This window comes from Scyliorhinus torazame, chromosome 16, assembly GCF_047496885.1.
Source record: "Scyliorhinus torazame isolate Kashiwa2021f chromosome 16, sScyTor2.1, whole genome shotgun sequence".
Classification (NCBI taxonomy): domain Eukaryota; kingdom Metazoa; phylum Chordata; class Chondrichthyes; order Carcharhiniformes; family Scyliorhinidae; genus Scyliorhinus; species Scyliorhinus torazame.
The window spans coordinates 182,713,899-182,731,878 of record NC_092722.1 but is presented as its reverse complement, the minus strand read 5'-3'; the positions used below and the strand labels follow the sequence as shown (position 1 = coordinate 182,731,878).

General features: G+C 46.3%; 1 protein-coding gene and 1 long non-coding RNA gene across 2 annotated transcripts in view; one reads left to right on the top strand and one right to left on the bottom strand.

The window, feature by feature from the left end:
- sema4gb (sema domain, immunoglobulin domain (Ig), transmembrane domain (TM) and short cytoplasmic domain, (semaphorin) 4Gb) overlaps nt 1-6,340 on the top strand; it is a 244,050-nt gene extending 237,710 nt beyond the window's left edge. The window contains 1 exon segment of the mRNA XM_072479570.1: nt 1,152-6,340. The gene's annotated coding sequence lies outside the window, so the exon portion shown is untranslated.
- LOC140393276 (uncharacterized) overlaps nt 1-17,980 on the bottom strand; it is a 169,941-nt gene that overhangs the window by 54,448 nt on the left and 97,513 nt on the right. The window contains exons 4-6 of the long non-coding RNA XR_011935564.1: nt 11,926-12,055; nt 8,543-8,732; nt 3,383-3,521 (exon numbers count right to left, since the gene is read on the bottom strand). This is a non-coding gene — a long non-coding RNA (uncharacterized lncRNA). The remainder of the gene's footprint in view (nt 1-3,382; nt 3,522-8,542; nt 8,733-11,925; nt 12,056-17,980) is intronic.

The following is a 17,980-nucleotide window of genomic DNA, read 5'->3' as shown; positions in this document are numbered from 1 at the left end:
AAAACTTAAGAGTACCCAATTTATTTTTTCCAATTAAGGGGCAATTTAGTGTGGAAAATCCACCTAGCCTGCACATCTTTGGGTTGTGGGGGCGAAACCCACACAAACATGGGGAGAATGTGCAAACTCCACACGGACAGTGACCCAGAGCCGGGAGCGAACCTGGGACCTCGGTGTCGTGAGGTAGCAGTGCTTACCACTGCGCCACCGTGCTGCCCTTCACACAACTACTTTTTAAAAATAAATTTAGAGTAGCCAATTCATTATTTCCAATTAAGGGGCAATTTAGCATAGCCAATCCACCTACCCTGCTCACCTTTTTTGGGTTGTGGGGGCAAATACTGGGAGAATGTGCAAACTCCACACGGACAGTGACCCAGAGCCAGGATTCGAACCCTGGTCCTTGGTGCCGTGAGGCAGCAGGGCTAACCCACTGTGCCACCGTGCTGCCCTCAACCCACCTAGTTAATGAAACTGTCGGAATCCACACCTTTGAAATGTGATAACTGAGACAACCGTACTCTGGTCTGCATGTGGCCCCCAGGTCAACATCACTCGGTTCATTCTTAGTGTCCTCTGTAGAGGCCTCGCAAACCACTCAGCTATAAAATTAAAAACCAGTGGGGAAGGTTGCGATGGCAACCAATGTGGTTTTGCCCAAAGTGTGTACATCATGAAAGCAAATTAAAGATGTTGGGTGGAATTTTCTGGAGTCGTTCTCCAGCTTTGCATCCGAGAAATGTCACCTCTGCATGGAGCTTTTATCGGACAAAGTTTCTGGGAGTGGGTGGATGGATTTGTCTGTGTAATTCAAGCTGATTCAGTTGTTACTTGAAAATAATATTTGACGCTGAGATGCCCTGGGCGCACACTGGCAAGAGAATAAGATCATAAATTGCTGAAGCATTGAATTATTTGGAGATAATAGCATTATCCACGCAGCACAATGTCACGGATACAGTGAATTGATGCATTGAGTTGAGAGGAGCTTTTATGAAAAATATTTGTGACGTGTCCAAAGCTTGAAGCACAATATTCCCCCATAAAAGAGTGAGTTTGCAGCTTTTTAAAATTGTGATGAAGCTGTTGCATTGACTGAACGCTGTTTGCAATGCAGCTATTTATGATCCTTTCCTGTGGTTGGTTTTCAGATGAGAAATGAAGAGGAGCCCAAGCTTGTCTGAAGAAAGATTTCAGTGTTTGGAACAGTGCCTACCCTCCTGTCTGATAGAATCCATCAATGTGGAACGGGTGCCCAATCCGTTTGACTCTGTGGCCACTGAGGCAGGTAACATGGAGCCTGGGTGCCCATGTAGAACAGTCCAGCGTCGCTAATTTAAATATATCCCTAGCGGCTATTGCTAATAGACTTCAGTCTTCTGAAGTAGAACTGGCCCATCCATGAGGTAATGAATGGCCATTTCCGCTTAAACAAACCAGGGAATAAGGAATAGGAGTGCCCGTAAGGCCATGTGACCTCAGGGTTTTGGTGGCCCGGGGTTGTGGCTCTTCGAGGTCCACGAGCGATAGTTGGGACACCCGTGATCTGGAATCTTTTTGGCGAACATTGGTTGAACAATTTCAAAATCTCCACAAAGCGCTGTACCTCCAATCCCATTGTCCACCCCAAGCGACGTAACCTAAATACTCAGGAGTATTCATCACATCCTTTCTAGGGCACTTAAGGATAGGGCAGTATAAATAATTATTTAAATGGAGTGGGTGCAAAATACAATGGAGCAGAAAGATCAGCATTTAAACTGGTGGGCCTTTAGGGTAGTTTGAAAATATTCTATGTGGGCAGCACGGTGGCACAGTGGGTTAGCCCTGCTGTCTCACGGCGCCGAGGTCCCAGGTTCGATCCTGGCTCTGGGTCACTGTCCGTGTGGAGTTTGCACATTCTCCCCGTGTTTGCGTGGGGGTTTTGCCCCCACAAACCAAAAGATTTGCAGGGTAGGTGGATTGGCCACGCTAAATTGCCCCTTAATTGGAAAAAAATTAATTGGGTACTCTCAATTTATTTAAAAAATGTATATATTTTATGTTCTCCAGCACTTGTACCCAATCAACTCTCTATTTCTCTGTTGTGCATAGCCCCACCGCATGGTGCAGTCAAGATAACTGCATGGCTGTACACACCCATGCAGCTTCAAGGAGGTATTGGTGGTAGCACAGGTTTGCACACTCAACCATGTACTGTTAAGTGTTCAGATTCTGTGAGGTGAACATATGGGGGTTTAATTTAGTGAAGTGAGTGAGGCATTGAACTAACAACCTGGAGGCCAGGAGTTCAAGTTGGGAAATTAAATTGAAATAAATCTGATCATTTGTGAACCAGAATAAAGAGGCAACAAAGAACAAAGAAAAGTACAACACAGGAACAGGCCCTTCGGCCCTCCCAGCCTGCGCCGATCCAGATCCTTTATCTAAACCTGTAAAGAACAAAGAAAATTACAGCACAGGAACAGGCCCTAAACAGACACTGAGGGCAATTTATCGTGGCCAGTCCACCTAACCTGCACATCTCTGGACTGTGGGAGAAACCAGAGCACCCGGAGGGAACCCATGCAGGCACGGGAAGAACATGCAGACTCCACACAGATAGTGACCCAAGCTGAGAATCGATCCCAGGTCCCTGGCGCTGTGTAACACAGTGTAACATAACTTTGCAAGAAAGGAGGAAGAGAGAAATTAGGAAACTACAGATCTGTTGGCCTGAAATCAGTCACCAGGAAAATGGTGGGGTGGATTTTTACGGGCAGACGGGAGGGTCCAATAAAAATCCCCCATGGCTGCCCAGTTCCTCCATCTGCTCCCTCCCTCTCTGCAATTTTATGTGGGGAGTGCGGGGAATGCAGACGTGGCCTCGGGCCCACCTTCGCCCAAATTGACACCCTTAAGGACAGCTTCTCACCTGACCACAATTTTAAGGCCAACAAGAGGAATTTGGGGATGAACAAAGCCCAGTAAGCCCCTTGCTCGGGCTTTGCGCCAGAGAGGTGTGGGTTGTCTTTATCACAGATCCCCTTTTCAGATTGGATGCCGAGGTCTGACTGCTTCTACACATCCTCTTCTCCTGGGCTCCCTTCCCACCCCTGCCATGTGGCACGTACTTACCTGGTCCTGTGGGTATCGGGCAGGGTGCAGGGTGTTGCTGGATAAGACCCAGCATGATTCATCCATATCCTTCAAGGAAATGAATCTGCCGCCTTTACCCAGTCTGGCCGATCTGTCCAATATCATACACTTGACCCTTAGTGCCCTCTGAAGTAGCCCAGCTCAACTGTAAAGGAGAATTGGCTCCGCAACCAGGAATGCCCAGATGGGAAAAAGCAGTAAAAATGGGGAAATAAGAATATTGGTGCGAACTGGTCTCGTGTACCTCAAAAATGGAACACCAGTAAAACGGGGAAATCGGAATGCTGGTCCGAACCGGTTTGTCCTTCTGGGTGGGCAGTAAGTATGACTTTGCTAATGTTGCTCACATCGCAATGTCCCCTCGGGGCCATTAAAGGACTGAGCTAAAAGAGTGCAAAGAGAAAAATTAAGCACAAGTTTGACAATTAGCCTGAAAACATAAAAGCCCCATTTCCAAACCTGGCAACTTTCACTATAGTGCTGCGCGACATCACTGAATTTACCCCATCAATATCCTTCTCTGCTCCTGTAATGATAATTAACTTATTCATGTAAACATCATCATCGTTAGGCTAAAAGTAATGCATCGGGGAAATTAAAGATTTATCCGTGAGCAACATTTACAAATCGTAGGTACCTCTGGAGAACTGTGAATAAACCCACGTGTGATGTCCTTCAAATGAACGGTGGTATTTACAGCTGGGAACTTCCTCGGAGCTGACCCTACTGTAACCCTGCCTGACGCAGAGGAAAGCTGCATTCACCTGGGTAGGCAGGATTTACGCCCTACTTCCAATGAGGTTATGGCAGTAGAGCTGACGTTGACACACATAAAGCCCAGTTCACATGCTCCCTGACAAACTGATGCCCAGTTATCTCCAGAACTGGAGAATGCTGCCTTGCAATGCAGAAGGGGCCAACATCTGGGGAGATGGCTTTGGTCCCTTCCTCCCAGGTGAACCTTTGCTGGTAGCGGCAACTAAAATGACTCATATCACCACGTAGTGACCCAGCTATCATTTTCTTTTCACCACTGATTACATGCGCTGTCTTGATGGACAGTCAAGGCAACTTTGATCGACCTTAATGTCACATTTAAAAGAATAGAAATGCAATTATCCAGTCACACTATCAGAATGTCCTCAGACCTTTCAAACAAGTGGAGCAAAGAAGAGGGAACTGAATAATAAACACAATAGATCCATTAGCTAAATAACTGTTAGGACGTGGAGCAGAGGAGGACAATAGATTGGAGATACAGTTCAAGAATGTCGTAGAATGGTGGGACTGGCTTGATGGGCTGAATGGCCTACTCTTGTTTCTACCTTACTGGACATAGGGGGAGAATTTGTTCTCCAGTTCAGTGTTATCACTTGGCATATTTGGTATACTGGCACCAATTTACTATAGGGGAAAAATACACTTCAAGAAGCTCTCTGTAATGTTATGTATTGTACATGTAATTAACCCCCACAAATGTATTCCAGCTCTATTCGCTCTGTAATCGCAGGTCCTTCCCCCACCCCTGTACAACTCAGAATGCCGTATCTGAACACAGCTGAACTTTGGAAAAGCGAAAGTTTGCAACTGTGCAGTTGGGTGCAGTACAACGGGTCGCAGTATGTAGATTTCATAAGCAGCCTCCATGATGTTTCACTGGAAATTCTGAGTGATGACATTGCACTGAATTAACCCTGAGATTGATGCAGGTTGAATTTCGATAAGCCCAGCTATTTCCAAGCCGCATTTCCTCAGCTGCTGGATAAATGTGATTATTTGGAGTTGGTTGTTTTGTAACATAATTTACAATGTTATTGCTGTCAGATACTTTACACCATGACTGTTGGCCACAATTCTGACTCATTGACCCATCACTGTCCCTGCCACTTTTTATATCTTGATTATTGTGATTCATTCAAGTGTCGCTTCCAATTAAAATATTGCAAATGTCCTTTCTCAAAGGGGCGCAACTGTAAGTTAAATTACAGCGTTCCCGTCTCAATGGTGCACACACTGGTTGGATCAAGCCTCAGGTGTGCCAGTGGACATTGTGTGCGCCATCTCCAGAGGTATAAAGGAGCCATTGTAGCCACAGAAGGGAGCAGGCAGTTCTGGACAGTCCCCTCAACTGCCCGCTGCCTGGACCTGTTGATGGCCACCGTGGCCAGGCCCGAGAGCAGTATTACCAGGAAGGCCTACTACTTCCCCCACCTCCCCTCTGCAATGGGTAGCCAAAGATAAGGACTATGGGGACTGAAACTGAGGTGCAACCTCTTCAGAAAGTGGAAGAGAAGGATGAAATCACTCACCCCACACGTGGGATTTTCCGGTTCTTCCCACCAGTGAGAACGTCCAGTCCCGTCGAGGTCCAGCCATGCAAACTGCCAATGACTTTGACGGGACAGTGAAGATCACACCGACGGCCAATGACTCGCTGTCTCCGCTGTGGGGGAACCCGCTACTGGGGGGGGGCGGGGGGCTGGAAAATGTTGTCCTATGTGTACATGAAACATGGATTTTTATAGGCCTCAGAAATTGCACTTGGCCTGAGAGTCTGTGAATCTGCTGTAGAATCTATTGCATCGCTGCTCAGCTAAGAACCCATGTCAACAAATTTGTTTAGCTCTTGCCTAATTTTGAATGGTTTGATTTAGTGCCATTATTGCAGAGCTGCTTCACATGCCAACTTGATGAATGTAAAATATATAAACCTACCAGACTTAATAACCTTGTCCTTTCTCTTGCGTTTGTTGGTATTGTACAGGAACCTCGCTGTTGTGTGAATAGTTTTCACAGGCACTAAAAGCACCTTTCTGCTGTGATTTAAGCTTTCTTTCATTAGGAGCTCTTCTTTGTCTTGCATGGCACTTGGAAAGATCGATTAGCTTACCATTCTCCTCCGATTCCTGGCATTGTGCCACCCAGATACCAGCGGTGGCAGTGCGGAGAGATTTGGCCAAAATCAGCTTGCTGTGTCAATGGAAACACAAAATCCAAGGGATTGCTTATCAGACCCAATCTTGCGGTATTTGTACTTGAAGATTTTCGGGGTTCAACTCCTTGTTACAGGGCATGAGTTGCCCTGGCTGCTTCCCAGATGTATTTACGCAGAAACATTTGCTAGTGAACTATATATATTTTTTCACATTACGAAATGTTAATTATTGTTGAAGATCAGTGAATAAATTATGTTTCTTTGAAACTGAGCGGTGTGCATTATTGGAAGGAACACTACACGGTGATGCTAATGCATCAAGGGAGTATTTGATTCAGCCAGAAATGCACTCTTTTTGACTTGTGACGATTAAGAAGTGAATTCATTGCAGCAAGCCCAGATTTGAGATCTACTCCATTTGTTTCCCTTACTGAGCCGTACTGTCCGGGGAGATAGATTGGAGTTTACAACATTTCATCGGAACATAGGATGGTCAAAAAAAATATTGACCATCTAGTTCTCCCATCATCCAGTAGTCACATGATACAATGTTTGTTTGTTTCCTAATCGTCTCCTCCTTCAGGGAGGCAGTGGCAGAGTGGTAATGCCATTGGATTGATAATCCTGAGACCTAGGTTAATTGACTGGAGACGTGGGTTCAAATCCCACCATTCCCCTTGACATTTATACTCTTAAATAATGACTGACACTGAAAATTCTGGAGGTAGGTGCTAATGTTATTTTATTATTTGTTCAAAGTGTCGCTGGCTGGGCCAGCATTTATTGCTCTTTGCTAATTGCTCTTGAACTGAGTGGCTCGTTCGGCCATTTCAGAGGGCATTTAAGAGTCAACCACATTGATGTGGTTCTGGAGTGTTGCTCGTTTTAGCGCTTAGTTTATTAGCTCTAATTCTGTCACCTTTGCTCATGAGTCGCCAGGTATCTTTCTGATACCGCCACGTGGTTCAAGCTCGAGTAATGATTAATAATGCAGCACACCGCTTAGTAAAAGTTAAATCAACGCTCATTTATTATATACAGTAATAAATACTTATACAATAATCCTACTTCTAGACTACTACCTACCACTAAAGGCCAATACATAACTTTGGAAATGGCCCACCAGGTCAGGGAAACAAATGGTCTTTCGAATTGGGTCTGAGCCTGCGGGATTCAAAGCTGGTACAAGTCGATAGTCAGGAGCGCCTATCTGGTAGCGATCGCTGGAGTAACACTGACAGTTTTCTTGTAGAAGGGTCTCGAAGGTTGCGAGCAGGAGAAGAAGGGTCGAGTTGAACTTGGCCCCTATTCTTATAGTCCCCAGGGGCTTCCCGCCTCTCGGGGCGGACCTCGTACCTGGTTCCAAGTGATTGGACTTGGTCCCAATCACTTGGTTCGATATGCTCCAATAATGGAGCGATTCCTTGATCGGGGGGTGGTCATCTACCTTCCTTTGCGTCAGCCCCAGCTGGCGCCGAAAGGTCTGGACCGGCTTTATGTTGCTAATGTGTAGCAATTGTTCCTGGGGATGGCTGCTTACTATGCAGATGGCTGGGTTGTTGTGATGTTGATGGCTGCAGGTATCGGTCTGGACTGACTTCCCCAGAGGCGAATACACTGTTTTACCTGCAGCTGTCCGTTTGAGTCCTGTTGGCTGATTTTCCCATCAGCCTCTTCCGTTCGCCATTTTAGATCGGGGTTTAACCATTCTAATCGGGAATCAGCCATTTTACGTGGCTACAGGAGTCACATATAGGTCAGACCAGGTAAGGACGGCAGATTTCCCTAAAGGATATTAGTGAATCAGATGGGTTTTGACGACAATCGAGATTTTCAATTCCAGATTTTGGTGGTGGTGGGATTTGAACCCAGGTCCCCAGGGCGTGGGTCTCTGGGTTACCAGTCCAGTGACAACACCACTATGCCACCGTCTCCCAAATGTAAAATGTCCCAAGAAGACCTATTCAACAAAATCTGACACAGCCACATCAGGAAATATTAAGGGAGGTGACCAAAAGCTTGGTCAATGGGATTGGTTTGAGGGCGCAGAGTGAAGCAGTGAGGTCTCAGGCCCAGGCAGCTAAAGGCAGGGGCACCAAAGGATGGGGCGATTAAAATTGGGGATGGGGTATAGGGCCAGAGATAGAGGACGACAGAGACCTCAGAAAGCTGTGGAGATGGAGGAGATTGTAACCATCGGGAGGGGTAAGGACATAGAGGGATTAAAAACAAGGGGGAGAATTTTAATATTGACGCATTACCAGACCAGGAGTCATTGTAGGGCAGAGAGCATGGTGAACAGGACTTGATTCGAGTTAGAATCAGGACAGCAGAGTTTTGAATGACCTCACATTGACATAGAGTGGAAGATGGGAGGACAGATAAGTGAACATTAATCAAGTTTAGTGGGGCCCACTAACTACAAAATATTTACTCAGATCACTTCCTGTAAACGTTGCCTTCACTTACTTCACTGTTGCAGGGTTTATATCAGGAGCCCCCGTCGAGGGAAGCTGCTTGATATTGCCCCGTGGTTAGCGATAGATTTGCCAACCCCTATTGAACTTATTCCTGGAGGTTTCAACATCTGACCAGCCGCCTATTCCAACCAACCGTCTCATCCAATGAAAAAAACCTTTGATGTCATCATCTCCATTTCCTTTATAACCAACAAATGAAATAGTTGAACAAAAATTAAATGGACACACAATTTTGATTCAGTTGCCTCAATGAATTTTGGCCTACCCCCCCCCCCTCCCCCCGCCCCCCCCCCCCCCCCCCCCAAACCCACCATACAGATGCTCACAACAGTGTTTAAGAGACTGACGTGGTTACAACCCAATACTGTACCATTGTGGACCTTGAGGAAGTTAATTAGCACTGAAAACATTGCCACCTCAGTAAGAGCATCAGCAAAACCAGTTTTCAAGTGGAGCTTCACTCCAAGTTGAATCACACAGTGAATGACACAGCACAGAAGGAGGCCATTCGGGCCACTGTGCCCGTACTAGCCCATTGGAAGACCTATCCAATTATTCCCACTTCCCTCTTCTCTACCCATAGCGTTGCAAATGTTTCCTTTTTTAGCAGCGGAACGGGGAGCAATTTGAAGCTTTCAGTCTGGCGATTGCTACTCAACCCTGCGTAACAGGCTCCTAACACAAGGGCCAATTATCTTGCTTTCCAGAACTGGAGCATGAAATGCTTCGCCTGGTTGATACTGAGCCATGTTCCTCACAGATTACAATCTCTCTACCCTCAGCATTCGCATTGCGGGCAGCCTTTTATCAGCCACGAATGAAGACTGACTATCACTGATCAATCTAATCGCTGTGGGCAATTGTTCCTAAATTCCATTCAGAAAACTGTTAAGACTGGATAAACTGGGCGACGCCATCGCTTTCCTGCATCGCTTCTCATCTTAGGCCATGCTGTTCATCAGCTGAGAAAAATATAATTTTACTGTTTGATCCATAATTCTTCGAGGCAGAAACCATCTCAATGATGGTGAGATTTAGTTCATAAATTTGTGGAACGGTTGGGGACGACACAGTCGTGCAGTGGTTAGCACTGCGGCCTCACGGCGCCGAGGACCCGGGTTCGATCCCGGGCCCCGGGTCACTGTCTGTGTGGAGTTTGCACATTCTCCCCTTGTCTGAGTGGGTCTTACACCCACAACCCAAAGATGCGCATGTTAGGTGGATTGGTCACGCTAAATTGCCTCTTAATTGGAAACATTTAAATTAATAGAATGATCCAGCACAGACGGAGGCCATTTGGCCCATCACGCCTATGCCAGCACCCCCCCATCCATCTCGTCTCGCACCCCCAGTTCCTTCCTCAGCCCTGTGATTTTCAAAAGGAAGAAATTGCATGTATGTGGTACCTTTCACATCCCGAGGACATTCGAAAGTGTTTCACAGCCAATAAATTGCTTTCGAAGCATGGTTAAAGTGCAGCCAATTTGCATGTCATAAGGTTGCACAGTCAGTAAATGGCCAGTTAAGAATAGCACGGTGGCGCGATGGTTAGCACTGCTGCCTCACTGTGCCGAGGACCCAGGCTCGATCCCGGCCCCGGGTCACTGTCCGTGGGGAGTTTGCACGTTCTCCCCTTGTTTGCGTGGGTTTCGCCCCCACAACCCAAGGATATGCAGGTTAGGTGGATTGGCCACACTAAATTGCCCCTTAATTGGAAAAATAATAATTGGGTGCCCTACATTTATTTTTTTTAAATGACCAGTTTCTCTGTTTAGAATGCGGGAGGCATATTAATTAGCTTGGATGCCAGTGGAACTCCCTACTCTTCTTCATGTAGTGTCATAGGGCGCAGGCCGGGCAAGGTTAAATGACTCTTCCGAAAAAAATGGTTCTTCGGACCATTCCCTGGAAGTGTCAGCACTCAAGTCCTGGAGTGGGGCTTGAACACAAAAACTTTCTGGCTTTGAGACACAATTAATGTGCCTCCCGCAAACTGAACAGGAAATCTGGAACGTTACTTCAAAACAACCATGGGATTTGGGTAAAAAGGCTCCAGGTACAAACTACAAGATACAGGCTTTTTGTAGGGGCAGCACGGTAGCATTGTGGATAGCACAATTGCTTCACAGCTCCAGGGTCCCAGGTTCGATTCCCGGCTTGGGTCACTGTCTGTGCGGAGTCTGCACATCCTCCCCGTGTGTGCGTGGGTTTCCTCCGGGTGCTCCGGTTTCCTCCCACAGCCCAAAGATGTGCAGGTTAGGTGGATTGGCCATGATAAATTGCCCTTAGTGTCCAAAATTGCCCTTAGTGTTGGGTGGGGTTACTGGGTTATGGGGATAGGGTGGAGGTGTTGACCTTGGGTAGGGTGCTCTTTCCAGGAGCTGGTGCAGACTTGATGGGCCGAATGGCCTCCTTCTGCACTGTAAATTCTATGAAGTCACACAAAGCAACAGTGTGGACCGGGCTTCCAGGCGGGATGAAGTTTTGGAATTATTTTCTGAAACAGCTGTAACTAGGGACAGTTTGCACATGTTTGGAATGAATGAAGGGCCTTCGTCATCAACGAGAATCACAAAATACTTGCACGCAACAGTTCCAAAATTTCCAGGATTGTTCCAGTAAGAGACGTTAGACGTTGCAATCATGTTCATGAGCTCGCAACCGTCTCCACATTTCTGGAATTGTTGCTGAGCTCCTGTAAACTGGAAATGGGAAAAGCGGCCCAAAGAGAGAGGTGGGGCGGGGGGTTGGGGGGCACAAAAATGTACAAGATTTTTAAAAAGCCTGAAAGGCTTAGCATTTTGTTAGCTAATCTCCCCAGGCAGTGTCTGAGAGGTGCACGCATTTGAACTGATCATTCACATCCTGTTGTATGGCGGGATAACAAAGCAAAATGCTGAATAGTATTTTTGGGTCTTTAGTTTATGAATTAGAAGTTCATTCAGTGTGACAACAATGCAATATTGTGCACAGCCCCTGATCAAATATTTAACCAGCTTGTTTCACAGCCCTATTATGCACTTAATTAATCTGTTTTACTAGATTTGAAGGTTTAATTTCCTCTGGTAGTGCGCTGCTTAACACGGGCGTACGGCACTGTGTTGTGCATTATCACAGCACTGTGGGTAACTCATCAAAGAAGATTTATTATATTTCATCACTAGCAAAACCAACTAACCCACAATGCCTTGTAACTAGTTTTGAATTCAGCAACAGGCATTGTTTCAAATGTTGCTTGGTAACACTCCTGGGAGGTTTCGGATAAACGGTGCTAGATATATGCAAGTGTCTGTTGTAAATGGTAGATCTCACAATGGCTGACGAAAGATAGGGCAGCACAAGACAATTTCTGCTGGGATTTCATTAACTCACCCCGGGGACTGCCATGAGCCGGTACTTGCTCCAACAACGCTGGCTCTGCAAATGTGCGTTAGCTCTTCCTTTGAATTTCTGTGCACGAGGAACAGAACATCTAGATAACAAGACCGTCTGGGAGAGGAATCTGTGGGCAGGAATGTGTGAAAGTTTGCTTCTACTTTTGGTTAAGTATTCAGCAAAACGAAAATAATTACTTGCCACAAAGCTGCTTATTATAGTCCAGACGTCTGATTCTAAAAAGGTCATGCACAACCTGTTAGCTTTCTTGTCTGCCTCACAATTGATTTTGGATCTCTCCCCATGTCTGCATGGGTTTCGCCCCCACAAGCCAAAGATGTGCAGGTTAGGTGGATTGGCCACACTAAATTGCCCCTTAATTGTCAGCATTGCCACTCCGAGTTTACTGAGTACCGGTAGGAATCGAGCTGCAGAATAGTTCCAACTGGGACTGGGGCTGTTACTTGTCAATACTTTCCTTTTGGAAATAAACCATTTTTTAACTCCCCTATCCGGACTCCTCGATGACTACTAAATCCAGGATACCACATCAACCATTACCCAACTACAGCCCGTGGACCAAACCAACATTGTAACCTGCCGCCACCACACATGGGGAGTTGTGAGAAAGCAATGTACTCAATCTCTTTATTATTGTCACAAGTAGGCTTACATTAACACTGCAATGATGTTACTGTGAAAAGCCCCTAGTCGGCGCCTGTTCGGGCACACTGAGGGAGTATTCAGAATGTCCAATTCACCTGACAAGCCCGTCTTTCGGCACTTGTGGGAGGAATCCGGAGCACCCGGAGGAAACCCACGCAGACACGGGGAGAACGTGCAGACTCCGCACAGACAGCGACCCAAGCCGGGAATTGAACCCGGTACCCGGGCGCTGTGAAGCAACAGTGCTAACCACTGTGCTCCCGCGCCACCCTGAGCCCACAGGGAGAGTTCGACCTGTCCTCCCCTGTCTTTCCCCACCCCTCCCCCATCCTCACCCCACTGGTGATCCTCTCTTTCTGCCTATGTTCAAATCCCCAGCCTTTCGCTCAACCTAACAGCACTGTCCCAAACTGAAGGTCAACGCACTGGGAATGTCCCAGAGTCAGGAACCCACAGGCTGTCTCCCAGTACTGTTGGTTAGAATTGCACAGTATCACTAAATGGCTCCTGTATGAGATCAATGCCTGCATCTCCTAGTGAATTCCCAGTTTTTGAAAATTCTTTCATGTGATGTGGTCATCGCTGGCGAGGCCGCATTTGTTGCCCATCCCTAATTGCCCTTGAACTGAGTGGCTTGCTAGGTTATTTCAGAGGGCAGTTAAGAGTCAACCACATTGCTGTGGGTCTGGAGTCACTAGAGAGCATCAGTGAACCAGAAGGGGTTTACATGACAATCGTTTCATGGCGCGCACCCCCCCCCTCCAGCCGCTTGTTTCTCGGCAATGGGAGGCAGCGCGCCGTTCGCTGGCGCCGGGATTCTTAGTTCCCGCCACTGTCAATGGGATTTGCCATTGAAGCCTCCCCACACGGCCAGGAAAGCTGCGGGGGGGGGGGGGGGGGGGGGGGTGCTGTCAGCGGGAGCAGAGAATCCCGCCATCCCAAATAGCCGGAGAATTCCGGCCATGATCGTCATTAAATTTTTAGTTTCATGTTTTCATTGGATTAAAATCGCACCCCCTGCCGTGGTGGGATTGGAACCCTGGTTCCCCAGAGCTTTATCCGGGGGTCTCTAGATTACTAATCCAGTGACAATACCACTGCTTCCCATCAATCTTCATCCTCCACTCCAGCTATCGGCTTCAAAATTTAAACAAGCAAATATTTTGGAATGTATGTGTGTGTCTATGGGCAGAATCTGATGGCCCCATCATTGGGGGAAGTGTGGGGGGGGGGGGGGGAGGGAGTCCATTGACTTTGGCAGATACAGGAAAGCTCGCTGGTGGGAGGGGCCATGAAGTTCCAACCTCTATGTGTATATGTATGTATGTGTGTGTGAGTATGCATGTGAATATTTGTGTATGTGTGTGAGTATGTATTTGTGTATGTGAATATGTATTTGTACATGTGTGAGTGAGTATAAGACCATAAGACATAGGAGCAGAATTAGGCCACTCGGCCCATCGAGTCTGCTCCGCCATTCAATCATGACTGATATTTTTCTCATCCCCATTCTCCTGCCTTCTCCCCTTAACCCCGGATCCCCTTATTAATCAAGAACCTATCTATCTCTGTCTTAAAGACACTCAGTGAATTGGCCTCTGCAGCCTTCTGCGGAAAAGAGTTCCACTGATTCACCACCCTCTGGCTGAAGAAATTCCTCCTCATCTCTGTTTTAAAGGATCGTCCCTTTAGTCTGAGATGGTGTCCTCTGGTTCTAGTTTTTCCTACAAGCGGAAACATCCTCTCCACACCCACTCTATCCAGGCCTCGCAGTATTGTATGTCAGTATGTATTTGTGTATGAGTGTGTGTGTGTATATGTGTACGTGTGTGTGTGAGTGCGCGCGTGTGTATGTGTGGGTGTGAGTATGTGAACGAGTATTTGTGTGAGTATGTATTTATGTATGTGTGTATGAGAATGTATTTGTGTATGAGTGTGTGTGTGCATTTGTGTGTGAGTATTTGTTTATGTGTGTGTGTGAGTATGACTGTGGATATGTATTTGTGTATGAGTATGTATTTGTGTATGTGTGTGTATATGTGAGTTTGTGTGAGTATGTATTTGTGTATGGGTGTGTGTGTGCGAGTATTTATTTGTGTATGTGTGTGTGTATGTGTGTGTGCAAGTAAGTATTTGAGTATCTATTTGTGTATATGTGTGTGCGCAAGTATGTATTTGTGTATATGTGTGTGCGAGTATGTATTTGTGTGTGTGTGTGCAAGTATGTATTTGTGCATATGTGTGTGTGCATGAGTATGTATTTGTGTATATGTGTGTGCGAGTATGTATTTGTGTATATGTGTGTGTGAGTATGTATTTGTGTGTATGTGTGTGTGTATGTATTTGTGTATATGTGTGTGTGCGAGTATGTGTATGTGTGTATACATGTATGTGTGTGTGCCCTAGTATGTATGTGTGTATGTGTGTGTGCAAGTATGTATTTGTGTATGTGTGTGTGTGCAAGTATGTATTTGTGTATATGTGCTTGCGAGTATGTATTTGTGTGTGAGTATGTATTTGTGTAAGTGTGTGTATATGTGTGTGTGAGTATTTGTTTCTGTGGGTGTGAGTATGTCTGTGGGTATGTATTTGTGTATGAGTATGTATTTGTGTATGTGTGTGTATATGTGAGTTTGCGTGAGTATGTATTTGTGTATGGGTGTGTGTGTGCGAGTATTTATTTGTGTATGTGTGTGTATATGTGTGTGTGCAAGTAAGTATTTGAGTATCTATTTCTGTATATGTTTGTGCGCGAGTATGTATTTGTGTATGTGTGTGTATATGTGTGTGGGCGAGTTTGTATTTGTGTATATGTGTGTGCGAGTATGTATTTGTGTGTGTGTGTGCAAGTATGTATTTGTGCATATGTGTGTGTGCATGAGTATGTATTTGTGTATATGTGTGTATGTGAGTATGTATTTGTGTATATGTGTGTGTGCGAGTATGTGTATGTGTGTATACATGTATGTGTGTGAGCCCGAGTATGTATATGTGTATGTGTGTGTGCAAGTATGTATTTGTGTATGTGTATGTGTGTGTGCAAGTATGTATTTGTGTATATGTGCTTGCGAGTATGTATTTGTGTGTGAGTATGTATTTGTGTATGTGTGTGTGTATGTGTGGGTGAGTATGTATTTGTGTATGGGTGTGTATATGTGTGTGTGAGTATTTGTTCATGTGGGTGTGAGTATGTCTGTGGGTTTGTGTATGTGTGTGAGTATGTATTTGTGTGTGTATATGTATGTGTGTGAGTATGTATTTGTGTATGTATTTGTGTTTGTGTGTAGGTGTGTATACGTGTGTGTGTGAGTATGTATTTGTGTGTGTATGTATTTGTGTGTGTATGTGTGTGCGAGTATGTATTTGTTGTGTGTACGTGTGTGCGAGTATGTATTTGTGTATGTGTGTGTGTATATGTATTTGTGTTTGTGTGCATGTGTGTATACATGTATTCAAGTATGTATTTGTGTATGTATACTTGTGTGCGAGTATGTATACTTGTGTGTGCGAGTATGTGAATGTGTGTGTATATGTGTGTGCGAGTATATATTTGTGTATGTGTGTGTGTATATGTGTGTGTGAGTATGTATTCAAGCATGTATTTGTGTAAGTGTCTGTGTATATGTGGGTGAGCAAGTGTGTATTTGAGTATGTGTGCGAGTATTTATTTGTGTATGTGTGTGTGTATATATGTGTGTGCATGAGTATGTATTTGAGTATCAATTTGTGTATATGTGTGTGCGTGAGTATGTATTTGTGTATATGTGCTTGCGAGTATGCATTTGTGTGTGAGTACGTATTTGTGTATGTGTGTGTGAGTATATTTGTGTATGGGTGTGTATATGTGTGTGTGAGTATTTGTTTATGTGGGTGTGAGTATGTCTGTGGGTATGTATTTGTGTATGTGTGTGAGTATGTATTTGTGTGTGTATATGTATGTGTGTGAGTATGTATTTGTGTGTGTATATGTATGTGTGTGAGTATGTATTTGTGTATGTATTTGTGTTTGTGTGTATACGTGTGTATGCGAGTATATATTTGTGTATGTGTGTGCAAGTATGTATTTGTGTGTACGTGTGTGTGCGAGTATGTATATGTGTATGTGTGTGTGCGAGTATGTATATGTGTATGTGTGTGTGCGAGTATGTATACGTGTATGTGTGTGTGCGAGTATGTATTTGTGTATGTGTGTGTGCGAGTATGTATTTGTGTATGTGTGTGTGCGAGTATATATTTGAGTACGTATTTGTGTATTTGTGTGTGAGTCAGGATGTATTTGTGTATCTTTGTGTGTGCGAGTATGTATTTGTGTATGTGTGTGTATACGTGTGTGTGCTCTCACTGAATGTTACAGCGACTGTGTACAAATACCCACGAGAGGAACATCGAGCCGAGACAAGAGGCAATATAAAGGCCCACGCTGTCAACAGGTATGAACCATTTGACCTTCTCGCCTGTTTCCACCTGCAGCAAAACATTGAGCCTGGCTCTGTGTCGGATTGCCAGCATAAAGCACAAGTAATAAAGAAAGTAATCTCAGCGGTGTTGGCCCCAGAGAATCGTCAGTGCAGCACTATGGTCAGTGAGGGGGGGAGACTGAAAGCTGATTGGCGGGATTCTCCCGCAACTGGCCGGATGGCCCGACGCCGGCACCAAGAGCGGCGCGAACCACTCCGGCATCTGGCTGACCGGAAGGTGCGAAATCCTCCGCACTTCCGGGGGCTAGGCCGGTGCCGGAGGGATTGGCGCTGCGCCAACCGGCGGCGAAGGGCCGGCGCGAGTTGCCTCATGCGCAGATCCGCCGGCGGGGTTCCTGCGCATGCGCAGGGGGGGTTCTTCTTCGCGCCGGCCATGGCGGAGCCCTACAGAGGCCAGCGCGGAAGGAAAGAGTGCCCCCACGGCACAGGCCTGCCTGCAGATCGGTGGGCCCCGATCGCGGGCCAGGCCACGGTGGGGGCCCCCCCTGGTTTGGATCCCGCCGTGCCCCCCCGAGGACTCACCTAGCTGGCCTACAAGCCAGGTCCTGCCGTGATAGACCATGTCCACTTCACGCTGGCGGGACTGGCCGAAAACGGGCGGCCGCTCGGCCGCTCAGCCCATCGGGGCCCGGAGAATTACCGCGGAGGGGGGTGGGGGCACTGCCAACGGCCCCTAACCGGCACGGCGTGATCCTTGACCCCCGCCCGAAAACCGCCGACCCCCCCGGCGATTCTCCAACCCGGCGGGGGGGTCGGAGAATCCCGCCCAATATCTCTGCCAGTATCTCTTTGTCTCAATTTTCCATTTAGGAGCCTCTCATTTGTAGATTACAAATATATCACCTTACACAGTTGGCCAACGAGAGGCAGTTACTTTGATGTTCTGTGAAGGGTGAAAGATATCAGTG